Source organism: Ischnura elegans, chromosome 2, assembly GCF_921293095.1.
Source record: "Ischnura elegans chromosome 2, ioIscEleg1.1, whole genome shotgun sequence".
Taxonomy (NCBI): domain Eukaryota; kingdom Metazoa; phylum Arthropoda; class Insecta; order Odonata; family Coenagrionidae; genus Ischnura; species Ischnura elegans.
Window position 1 is genome coordinate 112,115,040 of NC_060247.1, and position 12,831 is coordinate 112,127,870.

Here is a 12,831-nt window from a genome sequence, read left to right on the forward strand (position 1 = left end):
ATATCCTCAATGTAGGCTATCAGGTCGATTCTTGAAAATTTTCAAGCTTGTGTGAACACACTAACTCGCCAAATATAATAATAGTTATAGCTTTCAATGAAAACCATATATTACCATAATAATACCATATACTTTGATCAGCCGTTCATTTCCTCAATTGGACAGTATATACAAATACATGCAACGAGTCGAAATTATTTTCCCCACTATTCGCTACCTTCTACAATTAAAACTTAAAATTTACAAACTTATAACACGGGCAGTCGACTTGAATTACTTGCTTGAAAACAAAGGATTTCTCCGAACACCAATAAAGTTTCCGAACAAATATGATTCGCCACAAACGTTTAATGGAATATCCATGTACATCATTAATGCAATATATATCATGTGGAATTCAATACAAATTGTTTCCTCCATAGGCAAGTAAGTTATTCACACTATTAAGTTTCAGTATATCGGCACAGTTCAGGGTCTATCAAAAATTTCAGTGAGCATATTAAAATCAGCTGATACGAAAACAATGATAACTGACACAACAGCACTTTTCACACGGTTCACTATTGTTAGATTCACTTTTTCACAGTTGTTCCATCCATCCTCAAATTCACCATCACATCCCTCTGCTTTTTCCAAATCTGCAGCTGAAATATCGATACTATTCCATCATATTACATGAAAGCACAGCGGTGACGTTGCCACCTACTTCATTTCCTAAACAGAGATTGAATACTGAAATCAGGGAGTCATATAATATAAAGCTAGTATTAGAAACGAAAGCTTCTAGTTCATACAGTAAAGCTATATCGTCACGATCAAAGCAATAAAAGTTGGTACATATTTATTTTGACATGCAACGAACAGACAGACTTCGAAGCCTAAGACAATTACGAAGAAAATCAAACATATTTAGCTTTCAATGATTATTTCGCATAACATATATCTCACGATAAAGGACCGATCGGATATAGGTAAATGATTCTATATTTATGCCCGATAAATCATCATTATAACAGTAAAATTATGACCTAACCCACCTGTCTGAAGCCATTGTGATATTATCAAAACAACAACAATCAGCTGATTTCCTAAACGAGATTTTCAAAGCGTATTATATAAATGAACGGTTTAATATAATTTTTAAATGCAAATGAAGCAATTATTTGTAATTGCAAGTCAATATTCCATAAAATACAGAAAAATATATAAAATATCTTCTCCCTCATTGGTTGCGCAAACTGTTCAGAAAGTTTTTCATACGGGAAGGGGCGGAGCTTCCAAATAGCTCGCGCAAGAAATAGCATGCTGCTATTCCGAACAAAATTATTACTACGCTTCATTCTGAATACGGGGTCGTTGCAATAATGACCCGCAGAATAGCATATGCTATTTTTTGCAACGCTTATCCAGAATAGCAGCCTTCGAGGCCGAGCTATTCGGTATTGCAACCCTGAAAACGTGCGCATTGCGATATCGAATTGTTTTTCTGAGGTTAAAGTAACATAATCAAGCATTGAAAAATGGAATAATAGCCAAAAATAAAATGTTATCTGCTTTATTTTAATTAAATAATAGTAGCATAAGTGATGAATATTTCACTAGTTAAGTGAATTGGTTAGAAATTAACATTCGAGCTTAATATATGAAGCTCAAGCTTGCTTCATCGACAGTACGAAAACAATAACAATTAATGCAAAGAATTACTACGATTAGCCCAAATTTTCCGTGTTTTATTCATATTTACAACTCATAATTTTATTTCATCACTTGACTTGCTATTAAAAATATCCTCAATGTAGGCTATCAGGTCGATTCTTGAAAATTTTCAAGCTTGTGTGAACACAGTAACTCGCCAAATATAATAATAGTTATAGCTTTCAATGAAAACCATATATTACCATAATAATACCATTTACTTTGATCAGCCGTTCATTTCCTCAATAGGACAGTATATACAAAAACATGCAACGAGTCGAAATTATTTTCCCCACTATTCGCTACCTTCTACAATTAAAACTTAAAATTTACAAACTTATAACACGGGCAGTCGACTTGAATTACTTGCTTGAAAACAAAGGATTTCTCCGAACACCAATAAAGTTTCCGAACAAATATGATTCGCCACAAACGTTTAATGGAATATCCATGTACATCATTAATGCAATATATATCATGTGGAATTCAATACAAATTGTTTCCTCTATAGGCAAGTAAGTTATTCACACAATTAAGTTTCAGTATATCGGCACAGTTCAGGGTCTATCAAAAATTTCAGTGAGCATATTAAAATCAGCTGATACGAAAACAATAATAAGTGACACAACAGCACTTTCCACACGATTCACTTTTTCACAGTTGTTCCATCCATCCTCAAATTCACCATCACATCCCTCTGCTTTTTCCAAATCTGCAGCTGAAATATCGATACTATTCCATCATATTACATGAAAGCACAGCGGTGACGTTGCCACCTACTTCATTTCCTAAACAGAGATTGAATACTGAAATCAGGGAGTCATATAATATAAAGCTAGTATTAGAAACGAAAGCTTCTAGTTCATACAGTAAAGCTATATCGTCACGATCAAAGCAATAAAAGTTGGTACATATTTATTTTGACATGCAACGAACAGACAGACTTCGAAGCCTAAGACAATTACGAAGAAAATCAAACATATTTAGCTTTCAATGATTATTTCGCATAACATATATCTCACGATAAAGGACCGATCGGATATAGGTAAATGATTCTATATTTATGCCCGATAAATCATCATTATAACAGTAAAATTATGACCTAACCCACCTGTCTGAAGCCATTGTGATATTATCAAAACAACAACAATCAGCTGATTTCCTAAACGAGATTTTCAAAGCGTATTATATAAATGAACGGTTTAATATAATTTTTAAATGCAAATGAAGCAATTATTTGTAATTGCAAGTCAATATTCCATAAAATACAGAAAAATATATAAAATATCTTCTCCCTCATTGGTTGCGCAAACTGTTCAGAAAGTTTTTCATACGGGAAGGGGCGGAGCTTCCAAATAGCTCGCGCAAGAAATAGCATGCTGCTATTCCGAACAAAATTATTACTACGCTTCATTCTGAATACGGGGTCGTTGCAATAATGACCCGCAGAATAGCATATGCTATTTTTTGCAACGCTTATCCAGAATAGCAGCCATAGAATGGCATAGAAAATTAGGGCATATAAGCTTCAAAAATTTGATGAAAATACCTCATTTGTGTGATGGAATTTCGAAAACTCTTGTCAGTTCAGAAAATAATATTGTTTGTTCCGTATGTATGCAAGCAAAACAGGTAAGACAACCTTTTGTAAAACACAGGATAAGAGCTGATAGACCGTTACAATTGATACATTCAGATGTCTGTGGACCTATAGATCCTCCAACACATGATGGAAAAAGGTATTTTGTAGCATTTGTAGACGATTATACACATTTCTGTGTGGTGTATCTTATAACTCATAAGAGTGAAGTATCAATGTATTTGAAACTGTATGTAAATGAAGTAGAAACCCATTTTAACCACAAAATTTCCAAAATTAGGTGTGATAACGGTGGGGAATACCAAAATCTTGCCTTGAAACAGTGGTGTAGAGTGAAGGGCATAGTGTTAGACTTTACAATTCCCTATTCTCCTCAATTAAATGGAACTGCTGAGAGATTCAATCGTACTTTGATGGAAAAAGCGAGAGCATTAATATTTGACTCCAAACTGGGAAAGGAAATGTGGGGAGAAGCTGTGTATACCTCAGCCTATTTATTGAATAGAAGTCCTACGACAGCAGTTCAAACCTATCCTGCGGAAAAATGGTTTAACAAAAGACCCGACTTGTCTAACCTCCAGATTTTTGGCTGTGTCGGCTATGCCAAGACTCTTGGACATCTAAAAAAGTTAGACAGTAGAAGTAAAAGGTATACTTTCGTGGGTTATGCAACAAATGGTTATCGCCTTTGGGATCCAAATGAAAGAACAATTGTTGTATTAAGAGATGTGGTTTTTACTGATCAGTCAATGGAACTTGATCTCCAAACGTACCACAGGAGGGCACATCAAGAAATTGCAGTAGAAGAAGATACCGAAAATACTCCTTTTAAAGAGCTACATGGAGAAGATGAAGAAAGAAGTGACATATACTGTTTAAGGCCTAGGAGTGCAATAAGAAGACCAAAAAGATTTGAAAACTTTGTCTCTGACTATGACCAGGAAGGAATGCTGACCTACAGTGAATCCATAAAAGGGAAAGACCAAGATCGATGGCAGAAAGCAATAAATGAAGAAAAGGAATCATTAAAAAGAAATAGAACGTGGGAATTAGTTGACCCCAGAGAAGCAGAAGGAAAAGGTATCCTTACTAGTAGATGGATTCTCAAAATTAAAGACAATGGAAGATACAAGGCGAGACTTGTCGTTAGGGGCTGTGAGCAGATATCCAACAGCATAGACTTTGAAGAAATATTACTCCTGTAGTAGAAACAAGCTCCCTGAGAATTCTTTTTGCTATTGCTGCCAGGAATAATTTGTCTATTAAAACATTTGACATTAAAACAGCCTTTTTGTATGGAGAACTGGAAGAAGAAATTTTCATGAGAACACCTGAAGGTTTCCAAGATGCTGGAAAAATCTGCAAATTAAAAAAGGCGCTTTATGGACTTAAGCAAGCTCCAGCAGGATGGAACAGCACACTGACAACCTTTCTCAAAGAAGAAGGGCTGATTCAACTCAAGACAGATCAGTGTATTTTTAAAACCTCTGACAATAGCCTATATTTAGCTATCCATGTGGATGAATGAATTCTTCTGGGCAAAAACTCAGTGAAGATGAATGAGTTGTTGTTGAAGATGAAAGAAAAGCTTGACATGACAATTTCTGAAAATCCTAAAACATACTTAGGCATGGAAATCAGAAGAACAAATGATGGTCTGTACATAACTCAGGAAAACTATGCTAATCAGGTGCTGAGGCGTTTCAACATGATAAACTGCAAACCAATGACCACGCCTATATTGCCTGCTGTTGACGAAAACTAAGATGAAATGGAATCACCCTTTCCATACAGAGAAGCCATTGGAAGTCTGCTCTACCTGAGCTGCAAAACGAGACCGGATATGGCATATAGTGTTAATCTTGAGAGTAGATCAATGGAAAGGCCTACCGAAGGAAATGTTCAAAATGTGAAACGGACGCTTAACAAGGAGACTTTGCCTAACTGATGTCAAGAAAGAAGATGAAACCTTTTTTATTTGAAAGTAGACACTTAGATAGGAATACAGTTGAAGGGTTTTGTCCAAATACGCCCGGGTTTGAGAGAAAAAAGCATTTAAAAATTGAAAAATGTGGTCACGTTGAATTTAATTTTAAAAATTTCGACTATTGTTTAAAAGCGATTTGGCCGAGTGGTAGCGTGCCGCGCTTCTGATGTGAAGGTTCAAGGTTCGAGACTCGGTGAGAGTAAATTTTTTCCAGCCTGCCACCTCCTCCATTTTTTGTAATCCGTTCCATCCTCTTCTAATTTGTTCATTTAGGACGTTTTACATTTTTTTACTTGACTGTTGTTTGAGAATAAGCCCTAAACTGACATTTTTGTAGCTATAGCTAACCCTTACTTCGAATTATTCTTTCCGTGCCAAGATTCATGAAAGCAGGAGTGGTAAAACTGTGGTGCTGGCTTCAAAGTGAAGGGAACTCATTTCCAAAGCAAAAGATTTTTAGCATATTGTCTCCGGAGAGTCTCCCAGGTTACATACGGGAGAAAGATATAAAATCAGGGGGAACGAAACTCGACAAGCTTGAAATGATCGACCGATGGGTATACGATCAATTTGTCGAAGCCAGGAACAGCAATGAGCCGCTGATGACTCGGACTTTACAATAATATCCTATTTATGCGTGATTTCAGCACATATCTCCAGGATTTGAATTCCCTTCTGGTGCTTAATGGGTTCCATCTTTTAAGAAGAGACACCGAATCGTGCAACGAAAATTAACAAAATATGTATCAGCGGGCGAGCAAGCGTGTGCTGAAGAAATATTGCAATCGGCAATGACGTTTCAGAAGCAAACAAAAAGCCCAATCTCCAAATGCAATATATTTCGTAATTAATACAGATCAGACCGGGTGTCCGGAGAGGTGGATATAAAGAGAACGCGATCAAGAAAGAGAGAATATTGTTCAGGTTGCTCTTGGGTGCGTGATCAAAGTAATACACTCATATACAGCGCAGGAAAGCTGATTCCTAAAGTTTTTATTGTGCTTATCAGAACCTGGAGGTGATTTTGGTCCGCAAGTGAGCGAAGAAACTGGAGAGTGAATTTTTAAATGCTTCTGTTGTGTATTATAAATCTGGAAAACTTACGACTGGGTTGTACTTCAAATTAAAAAAAAATATTCTCCGGCCATGAGTTAGAAACAATACATTTTTATTGCTTATTGATTTGTGGGGGACAAAAAAATAGTGCCATTTATGATGAACTATTTATCGACGGGGAAGGAGAACCGATATACAGCGTAAAAACTATACCACCGAAGTGCACATCCGTAAGCCAACCGTGCTATGTATATTTTTACAAGAAAGTAAAGCAGTTTATTGCACGAAACCAGAACTGCACCTTCCTCCTTCAAGGGAAAAGAGAGATATTCTCACATGAGGATGGAATAAAAATCCATTCAATCGTGCATCATCAGTTGTCCTAACCAGCGTTCAATGATATGCTGAGGTATGCATGATATACCTCGAAGTTAGTAGAGAATTGAATTGTTTAAAAAGTTAAGGGGAATATGTTTCCTTGAAGATATAATGAAACACAATGGCGAATGCTCAAGTAGCAGTTTTATAGAAAGAGCATGGTGCTTTTCAATTAATTGCTTTTCTTGTTTTATTACAATTATCATCCAAATTACTGTAAAGAGGCGAAGTAATAAATAAATAATGAAAAATTGGAAGGCAGTGGCAATTGCAGATTATTCAATTTTATATATTTGTGCTTCATCTTATGGAGGTATTTCCTCCAATTCATGGTCCTTTACGCGACAGAGATTTCTCGTGGGCATAAGATCAAATGAAAGCAAGAGAAAACCGAATAATATCGTGCTACGGGAAAAAGCAAAATAAGTGTAGGAAAATGGGAGTCTGGCGAGGCCATGAAAAAAGAAAAGGGAAGGGACGAGCCGACAAGCCAAACTAAAAACAGTGCTATCATATGGACATCGACCTCAACAGGTGCAGGCCATGAACCAATTTTAAGTTGGCCAAGTAGTATATTCCAGGTAATTAAAAGTTCACATGTAACGACAATTCGTACCCCAGCTTATACAGCTTGTTTAAAATCTCTAGGCACCTAAATACGCGGAAATAAGGGCTCTGGCAATGAAAGGAGAGTAAGTTTGTGGGAGGAAAGCATACCTCGCACATCGATCGGTTAGGGCAAGAGGAGTAGGGAATAATGGTCGGCAGGGTGCCCAAAAATGGCTTTATGGAGACTTACTATTCCAACAAAAAATATAGATGGTACTTCAACCTCCTTTCCAGGTTACTATGTGTTGAAAACCTTCGTTCTAATCGTCTAGCCCTTGAACTATTCAGGTGTCGAGGACAAAATTTCTTTCTTCCTTTCCAAAATCCTATTATACACAAAAATTTTAGCCTTTTAACTTTGAACTCAATTTCTCCGGTAAATCGAATTCGCTTGAATAGGTTCTTGGCAACAAAATACATGCGGCAAAAGTTATTCAGAGAAATAAATTAAGTTATAAGGGCAAAGACTTTTCCTGACGATTACCAAGGTAAAAAAATAGACTACAGGAGAGCAACAACAGTCAGAAGAGCAATAGCGACGTTTAGCACTTGGAATACTCCAAATTGATCATACAGGTAGACGAGTGAAAATTGTTGTATATTCTAAATACTACAACAGCAGGAACCTGGGAGACTCTCCGGAGACAATATGCTAAAAATCTTTTGCTTTGGAAATGAGTTCCCTTCACTTCGAAGCCAGCACCACAGTTTTACCACTCCTGCTTTCATGAATCTTGGCACGGAAAGAATAATTCGAAGTAAGGGTTAGCTAGCGACAAAAATGTCAGTTTAGGGCTTATTCTCAAACAACAGTCAAGTAAAAAAATGTAAAACGTCCTAAATGAACAAATTAGAAGAGGATGGAACGGATTACAAAAAATGGAGGAGGTGGCAGGCTGGAAAAAATTTACTCTCACCGAGTCTCGAACCTTGAACCTTCACATCAGAAGCGCGGCACGCTACCACTCGGCCAAATCGCTTTTAAACAATAGTCGAAATTTTTAAAATTAAATTCAACGTGACCACATTTTTCAATTTTTAAATGCTTTTTTCTCTCAAACCCGGGCGTATTTGGACAAAACCCTTCAACTGTATTCCTATCTAAGTGTCTACTTTCAAATAAAAAAGGTTTCATCTTCTTTCTTGACATCAGTTAGGCAAAGTCTCCTTGTTAGATATTTAAAAGGGACAATGAAATTGGGAATTTGTTACTTCTCTAAAGGTAACATGTGTATAGAAGCATTCTGTGATTCAGATTTTGCGGGTGACAATAAAGACGGGAAAAGTACGACAGGTTATGTGATAATGTTTGCTGGTGCTCCCATTTCTTGGTGCTCCCGTAAGCAAAAAATTGTTGCTTTATCTTCTACAGAAGCAGAATACATAGCTGCGGCAGATTGCTGTAAATAAATTGAATTTATGAAAACTATGATAGAGGAATTGATTGATGAAACTGTACCTGTTACTCTCAATGTAGACAACCAAAGTGCTCTTAAGATGATAAAATCAGGTCAAATGACGAGAAATAGTAAACACATACAAGTTCGCTATCATTCATTAAGTGATCAATACAAAAGCGGTTTATTCTCTCTGAAGTATTGCCCATCGAATGAACAGGTAGCGGACATTCTTACTAAACCCCTTTTGTCAATAAAATTCATGAAATTTAGAGGTGTAATACTTTCTAAAATTTAATTTGAATGTATTTTGTTATTGTAAACATGCACCAATTGCTGTGATATTGCTGATGAAAATATTTTTTTGTTGTTTCTTGTATTGAGGGTACATAATATTTTTTTCATTAAGGGGAGATGTTAAAGTGCGTCATGAAAAATTGATGTTAGCGACAAGCGCTTTTCATTTTTTTTTTGTAATGAGCAGATGTAAGTGAACTGTCATGGCGGTGTGATGTTAAGTTAATAAAAACTTGTAAAACTGATACCATGGACCTCTTCAGTTTTTGGGTAGTCGTATACATTCCTGTTTTACTGTGTAGTTCAACCAAAGCATGGTCGATCTTTTTGTCAACAATTCCTATGAAGTGTTACATAAGAAAAGTGTGCATTTGGAAACGTAACTGATATTTTTCATCCTTCTGCTACATGGGATCTATTAACTTACGTTTACTTTGGATGTTTTTGCATTGTACCTTTTCATGCTGTTATGGAGCTCCTATGGTATCAAATTTTTGTGTCCTGTTTGTATAGTGTTTGAGAATTAACTTATCTAGTGATGCAATAAATATGATATGTTAATATCGAAATTATGTCCATTATTCATTTTTCTAATAAATGCCGATCTAGTAATTATTATTTGAATGTAATGGAATAGCCCACCGTGGTGAAGCAGAAGTAAGAACGTAGTATCAAATAATTCCGCCAGGTGGCACCACGGACGCGATACTGCTCAGTTAGTTATCGCATTTGAAAGTAGGTGTCACTTGTGTCTGTGACGTCATGGGAAAGAAACTGTTGCCGTATTTTTGGTGACTTTATATGAGACTTTTGCCCCTTCGTTGCTCCCTCGTTGCCGTCATGTTTATACCATCATATTCAACCGTTTCTTTACCGTTGATGGAAAGTTGCCGTAATTTACGGGGCAACAGCCTTTCTTTTGCTAGCTGGGTTCTATGACCCTTATAAAAATAATCTCCACCATGGTAGGTAAAGGAAGGGTAGTAGCTTTCATGGTGGGTAGTTACCCTTGCACAACCCACGCCCTACCCACCATTAAGGGTAAGGGAAGGATAGAAAAATCCTTCGTCTACCCTTCTTTGGAACTCCTTCGCTTACGATCCGTGTACCCTTCCTCTACCCACCATTAAGGGTAAGGGAAGGATAGAAAAATACTTCGTCTACCCTTCCTTGGGACTTAGCATTTATAACTGAAGAAAACATGTCTTGAAAGTGTCTCCTCAGCTACTTTCACCTGCTAAAGAGTATTGGGTTCTGTACAAGAACGTAAGCAGTCTTTGAAAGCAAAGATAGACGGGCTGCACAACTAATCATTTAGACACTCGATCATTATCTTCCCATGTGTAGGTTCTGGGTTGAAGACCATGTGAAGGCTAATTTTTTTCTGTCTTTTAATTTTAGAAATCACTGTTACAGCTCATCCCCATTCGTTTAATTTAGTTGCTTGGCAACTTTTTAAATTTTTATGTTAATTTATGAATTTTTAGTTTTTATATTAGCCCTACCCTTCCTATACCCTTCATTGAGGCTGGCCAAACCCTTCCCGTACACTCCAGGAAGGAGAGAGCGTACCCACCAATGTTCTAAAATACCCTTCGTGTACCCTTGCTGAAGGGTATAGGAAGGGTACACCTATCCTTCCTTTACCCTCATTAGAGGGTAGACCTCCCCACAATGGAGGAGTTTATTTTTATCAGGGTACCCTTTATCTTTTATCATGCATGCAAAATTGTGGGAGAAACCTATTATGTAATCATTCACTATTGGCTAGGCTGTGCAAGTTGTTGATTAATGGTATTTCATGTGATTTGACTTGGTAATTTCAATGGATTGGGTAGGGGAATTGTATTCAGCCAAACAAGGGAGTTTCAGTCTCGCTAGCCAATAGGGTTTCAGTGTAGCTAGCCAAGGGAGTTTCATTGGAGTAGCTGGAGTATTTAAGTGCACTGCTACTGCACTGCCATCCCTCTTCCAAACTCCACTGGTTTTGTTTCAATTTCAATGCAGTTTCAGCATAGAAGCAAGACAGTGAGTTTCAAGGTTGTTTCAGCCCAGTTTCAGTTAAGTTTCAAGGGATAAATTTTTACCTGAGCTAAACAACCATAGGGCATGTTACAAATAAATCAATCCCACGATCGATTTCCCACGATCTATAAAACATGGCCACACATTGAGAAGAAATGTCCCGAGGTTTTATAACAAGCAGCTTCCCTTCCATTTCAATTCTTCTGATTGGATTATGCTTTCCGTAGTCATCATTAAACTGAGGCTTTTCACTCAAAATCAACTCCCATACAAATATTAATACCAACTGTTCAGCATTTCCTTCCAATGAAGTACAATTTTTTCAATCCTGCATCGGATTCATTTATGCATGCAAATAAAGCAATCATCATGCTTGTCAGATCGACTGTATGAACTTGTACAATAGCGTACACCCTTGTAAAGCATTTTAGCATGACACAAAACTTGCCTGGAAGAGGGATTAACAGTAAAACTTTGCAGTCTGTCGTACTCTTCCTGGTTTAAAGTTGTCATTATGCCAGACCCTACAAGGACAGTCTCTAGCAATCCTGTGGAAAGACTTGAGAGCTCGACCACTCAACTTTTCACAAAAAAGGATAGTGTTTTAATCTTTTATTGTGGTGTAACACTTATTGCAATACAAAAACTAACTTCAATACACAGTGATCCACACATATATATCCTAGTGGCCAACCTTCTAAGTTTCCACACCAATTTACATGGTGGCCAACCCTGAAGATTCACACAGATTAAAGATCTACAACACCTCCCCTTTTAGGAGTAAAAAGAACATAAAAATTGAAAGTTTACAAATCAAGACGCCTTGGAGGTTTAACCATGCGGCCACTCATTGTAGTAGTTATAGGTAGGCCAGCAGGATGTACAATAGGGTTGGGTACCCCTGGTTGATTCACATGACCACTCCCAGCGGTTGACATAGGTGGATGAACAGGATATATATCAGATCTTAGTACAACATTTTGATTCTATGACTCTACAGCATTATGGATTGGTGCATTCACATCTGGTAGTAATGTTGCATAAGATGAGGGACATGCTACCATTCTTTTTTTTAAATGTGTGACATTACGCCTCACTACATTTCCCACTGAATTTCTCACCAAATACGAACGAGGACTTGTATGTCTATTTACAATGACACCAGGCTCCCAATTGTCACACTTGCTTGTTTTAATGAGTACCTTTTCACCCATCTGAAAAGTAACTTCCTTCCGTCTGGAGGTTTTATCATAGTTGGATTTCATTTGATTCGACTTCGATTGTAACGCTTTTACCACATCCTGTGGTCGGATGACTTTGGGTTTAAGCGTGTTGTACGTAACCGGCATCTTTGTGCGTAGTAAACGATTAACCAGCAACTGCGATGGGGACCAGTCTAGTCCAGGCAGAGGAGTGTTGCGATAATCCCGGAAAAGGTTTCTGAAATCGGATTTTTCTTCCTGGCTCTTTTTAGAGTCATTTTACTAAGCTTCACCCCTATTTCCGCAAGTCCATTAGAGCGTGGATAGTGAGGACTACTTGTTCTCAGCTCTATTTCATTTCTTTTATAGTACTGCCTACATTCCCAGGACCCAAATGGCATGTTGTCTGCCAGGAGAACTCGAGGAAACCCATGAGTACTGAACACAGTCTGCATAGCATCTATGACAGCTGGTGCTGTTTTGGACTTAACTTTGCAAATATCAACCCACTTAGAATACTTGTCTATGAGGACAAGATAACATTTACCAGAATAGTCAAATATATCTGCACCCACTTTATCATAT